We start from the raw sequence: 5,330 nt of genomic DNA, 5'->3' as shown, positions 1-5,330 counted from the left end.
CTACTGAGCCACATCCTCTTTTTAATTGCTATTTTGAGATAGACTCTCACTAGGTTGCTTAGGATCTCATTAAATTGCTGAGGTTGGCTTCAAACCTGCGATTCATCTGCCTCAGCCTCCCCAGTTGCTGGGATTACTTAATTTCTATTCCCTGCTTTCTTGTTGAAAAATGGAGATAGAAATAGTACCTACCTCAATATCTGTGACATGCACCTGAAATCCCAGCTACGTGGGGGCCTAAAACAAGAAGACAGAAAGTTCAAGGCTGACCTTAGCAATTTAGAGAGTTCCTGTCTCAAAATAAGTTCAGAGGATGTACCTCAGTGGTAAAGTGACCCTAGATTCAATCCCCAGTGCAGAGAGAGAGAGAGAGAGAGAGAGAGAGAGAGAGAGAGAGAGAGAGAGAAACCTACTTCATAATATTCTTGTGAAGATTAAAATGAGTTAATGTATGAATTTTTTTTCTGGTACTGAGGGGGGAATTACCACTGAACTACATACATCCTCAGTATATTTTATTTTTATTTTGAGACAGGGTCTCATTAAGTTGCTGATGGCCTCATTAAATTGCTGAGGCTGGCCTTGAACTTGTGATCCTTCTGCTGTGGCCTCCAGGATAGCAGGATTACAGGCTTTGGTCAGCATGCCTGGCTAATACATGAATTTCCATTTGTTTACTGCTATGGAAAATTGGAAGAGAGGGCAGTTGTGAGTGCAAATATTCTAGATGTCTAGGGGCCAATGCTACCTATACTCACCTTCCTAAATAAATTGCTATTATGAGGGGTTTGTCATGGTCATGGATCTCCAACTCTCACCTCTAATATTTAAGCTAGCTAGGTCATCAACTGAAAGGAACTAAGGTGAGTGGGGCTCCCTAAAAAGTGTGGCTGTTGGGCGGGGGATATAGCTCAGTTGGTAGAGTGCTTGCCTCGCAAGCATGAGGGCCTGGGTTCAATCCCCAGCATCACAAAAAAGCAAAGAAAAAAAAAAGCATGGCTGTTACCTAGCTTCCACCAATTATTGCCACATGAAAATATCAGTCTAGTGATGCCCCATCTGACATTCCTAAAGAAGACTCAAAACCTTATATGTATGTAAAATATCACAATTATTAAAACTGTTTATAATATAAACCAAAGAAATGGTCTGGAAATTTGTCTCCATCCTTTTGAGTCCTCTGCGTGGCTCTTTGTTACCTCAGGTGACATAAAACAGGGTTTTCTTTCAAGTTTACCACCAAAAAGAGCAGAGTGAAAGGAACTGTTCGACTCTGAGGAGCCAATTGCAGGCATGCTGTGGTTCTCTCAAGTCTAGGCCCCTGGGATGGTAGGAGGATGGACAGTTTTGCTGGATAGTGTAACCTGGATTGGGGAGGCATCCAGGCCTGGAAACTGTGTGTATGTATGTGTGTGTGTGTGTGTGTGTGTGTGTGTGTGTGTGTGTGTAGGGAGTTGTAATTGAATGTTCCACAGATGGTGACATTTATCACATTTCAAATGTCGTGGGAACAATTCATGTAAATGACTATTTTTAGTATCACTCGGATTCTTATTGTTTCATGTTAATATATACTCTACCATATGAAAACCAAATTTAGTTTCAAAGGGATGACAGTTACAGGTAACTGCTGCCAAACATAACATTTGAGACTGTAATTTCAACAAACATTCATTCAATAACTATTTATTGAACATCTACTCTATTTATTTACACACTGCTCTATTTATGCTCTTTCATCTGGTTCTCTTAGTGACAAATGGTGGAATGTGTTGGGGTAAAATGGGTGGCAGTGAAGGCAAAGGGGCTCAAGTGGGCTTCAGGGTGCACAACCTTGTCCTAATGAGCTCCATGGTTTTATCAAATGATCTAACCTGCAGGACTTCCTTTGGAGAACAAAGTACCATGATTAGCCATAATGTTACAACTATTTTTCAAATGCAGAATAAAATGAACCATATAGAGGTTATTATATTTACCCTGGGTCTGAACAGAAAACAACAACCAAATCAGATTGAGAATTTATTACTATGTGCTTCAACATTTCTTTACTCTCTTGAATCTTAGCTTCTTAGCTTCCATTAATTTGAGTTGCCTGGGGGGGGGGGAAATCAGATTAAGTAGCAACACTCAAAAATAAACATGCTGACATTTTTTTTTTTTTACTCAAATTTATATCCTAATATGTTTTTGGAAGGTATATTGTGTGAAATCTTTTCTATGATAACAAATTCAGTCTGCTGTCTATTCACTAGATTGTACCAGCTCAGGAATTTAAATTACACCCCAAGTAAACAGTGCAACCGCTGACATTTGAGTGTGGGCTACTCATGGACCCAAACCTTCTAGATTCAGGTGACTACATCCAGCTTCTGGATGCTTGATTCTTTTCTATTGGAAATGAGTGGTAGCAGTCAGGGCAACCACATGAAGGAACAAAGGAAGAGAAATTCTTTGGTTCTAATACTTCCTTCCACGGTATTAATGTACATCATACTATATGACTCCTTATTTTCAATTAGTTTTTACCCAGATACAGTCTCTAAGCCTTTTACATCTTGGGATTCAAATTGCATAATCCTCTTCTTCATGATCTAATTGAGCTGAAATCATATTCCGTGGTAATGGAGAGCTTTAGACCACTACAAAAATGCAAATGTCTTAATATCATGTAATATCCAGTGTCCCTGGGGTGAGAATTAAGACTTTCAATAGGAAAATCACACTAGCTCAAAAAGTTAACCCCTTTCAATTTTTATTTTGCTTTTTTATGTTGAGTACAACATTATGTTATACATGAATGTAGATCATGTAGATTATAGACTATTTAATTATACATGGAAAAATTTTAGAACTGTACCTGAAACATAGTCAACAGGAAAATCTTTATCATATCATCATCATCAATGTAAAGTTCCTTCTAGAACTTTCCTTCTGTTTCTTTAGGTTGTGTGAGTTCTACTTTGCATTTTGTATCGGGACCTGTTATGGTTTAGATATGTGGTGTCCCCCTAAAAGTTTATGTTAGACAATGCAGAAATGTTCAGAGGTGAAATGATTAGAGTATAAGAGCCATAACCATCAGTGGATTAATTCATTTGATGGATTAATAATTTGAATCTACTACTAGGTGGCAAATAAATGTAGGCAGGTTGGGCAGGATTGGAGAAACTAGGTCACTGGGGGCATGCCTTTGGGGATTATGTTTTGTCCCCCTCCTTGCTCTTTCTGCTTCATGGTTGCCTTGAGCAGAGAAGCTTTCTTCTGTCCTTCTGTCATGATGTTCTGCCTCACCATTCATTGCCCAGAGCAATGAAATTGACTGACCATGGACTGGCTGAACTGAACCTCTGAAACTGTGGGCTCAAAACACAGTTTTCCTCCTCTGGGTTATTTTTGTCAGGTATTTTGGTCACAGACTTAGAAAGTTAATTAACATGGGACTTTAAGTGATAATACTTAACATGGAGATTTCCCTTTTTTTTTTTTTTTCTTTTTTTTAATTTAAATTTTTACTTTTATGGACTGCATTTTGATTCGTTGTACACAAATGGGGTACAACTTTTCATTTCTATGGTTGTACACGATGTAGATTCACACCATTCATGTAATCATACATATACATAGGGTAATGCTGTCTGTCTCATTCTACTATCTTTCCTTCCCCCACTCCCTCCTGCCCCATTTTCCTCTACGCCATCCAAAGTTCCTTCTTTCTTCTCTCTGACACCCCCTGACCCCCCTGGGAGATTTCCCTTTAACACAAGACTTTGGAATACTACTCTATATTAGTTTGTATTCTCTAGAGAAAGGGAACTAATTAAAGAGAGATAAAGATATAGACATAGAGTGGGTGTAAGCTCAGTAGTAGAGTACTTGCCTAGCATGTCCAGGACCCTGAGTTTGACACCCAGCAAAGAAATGTATATATGCAGACTTAGATGTAGATGAGAACTGGCTTGCCCAAGTATGGAGGTTGACAAGTCTCAAGATCTGCAGTTGGCAAGCTGGAGTCCCAGGAGAGCCAGTGGTATAGTTCCAGTCTGCAGGCTGGCAAGCTTCAGACCAAGGAAGAGCCTGTTTCAGCTATGTCTGAGGACAGGCGGGCGGGAGAATATTCCTTCTTACTCACGGGAGTGTCAGGATTTTTTTTTTTTTTTTTTTCTAATTCAGGTCTTTAACTAGTTTTGTGTTGCTCATCCGAGTTGGAGAGGGCAGTAAGCTTTACTCAGTAGAAACACTTTTACATCCACATCCAACAAAATGTTTGACGAAATGTCCAGGTACTCTGTGGCCCTGTCCAGTTAACATATAATATTTTCCAATATTTTCCAAGATATAGACCATATCAACTTGTTTCCTCTTTCCTTAGGGAATGAAACTCAATTGATCTGTTGATTTTTCCAGTGTGTAAGGCACAGTAGCTTACAAAGTACTTTTATGAATATTCATTGTTTTGAAGACGTTCATACCAGTTGGAAAGACAAACCAAAAACTGAATTTAAAAATACTGTCTAAGCCAGGCATGGCAATGCGTACCTGTAAATCCAGCAACTCAGGAGGCTGAGCCAGGAGGATCGCAGGCATGAGGTCACCTTGGATAACTTAGTAAGAGCCTCAGCAGTTCAGCAAGACTCTGTCTCAAAACTAAAAATGAAAAGAGCTGGGATGTAGCACTCCTGGGTTCAATACCTGGTACCAAAATAGATATGTAAATAAATAATAAAAATGTTGCTTAATGAGGATCCCCAGGTGCCACTCACTAACAGTCTTTGAACAGTAGCCTCTCCCTGCTTCATCGTGTGCAGATAGCTCACCATCTCTGGATGCTAAACTCCTCTGAGTCCACATTCTATCTCATCATCGACAGAGGTGAGAAGAGCACGGGCATCTTATAAGGAGGAGTGGTGTCATGCAGGAGGCTTTAGCAAATGAAAACCATAGCAGAGCCAGGAGTGACTAAGCACACGGAGACAGGTGAATGGTGGAGATAAGCAATTCTGCCAATGGAGCTAGTGGCACCTATTGGTCCTCCTTGCAAACAAGCTTCAAGGAAGGAGTGGGTCTCAGAGTAAAGGCTGTGGAGGCTTTCATTAAGCATGGGGAAATTACATTCTGGAATAGTTATTTGTGGATATTCTAAATATGCCTTTCTCGGTAGCCATTTCCCTCATCTGCAGCCACAGTGAAATGGAAACAAAGGTTCCTAGAAAACAACGTCCTAGGTGTGAGCCCTTTAAGCATATGGAGCAGTTCTATGTCATCCTTTAAATAAAACTGGATCTGGGAAGGAGGGCCCTGAGGGGTCACTGGAACTGCAGAAGGAAGAG

General features: G+C 40.0%; 1 non-coding gene across 1 annotated transcript; it reads left to right on the top strand.

Annotated features, from left to right (window-relative positions):
- The first annotated feature begins 905 nt into the window (after window positions 1-905).
- On the top strand, window positions 906-973 carry Trnaa-cgc (transfer RNA alanine (anticodon CGC)). Its single transcript has one exon. It is a non-coding gene; the product is annotated as a tRNA-Ala (tRNA).
- The last annotated feature ends 4,357 nt before the right edge of the window (window positions 974-5,330 follow it).

Source organism: Sciurus carolinensis, chromosome 7 (assembly GCF_902686445.1).
Source record: "Sciurus carolinensis chromosome 7, mSciCar1.2, whole genome shotgun sequence".
NCBI lineage: Eukaryota > Metazoa > Chordata > Mammalia > Rodentia > Sciuridae > Sciurus > Sciurus carolinensis.
The sequence above is the reverse complement of the archived record's forward strand: the minus strand, read 5'-3'. Positions and strand labels throughout refer to the sequence as shown.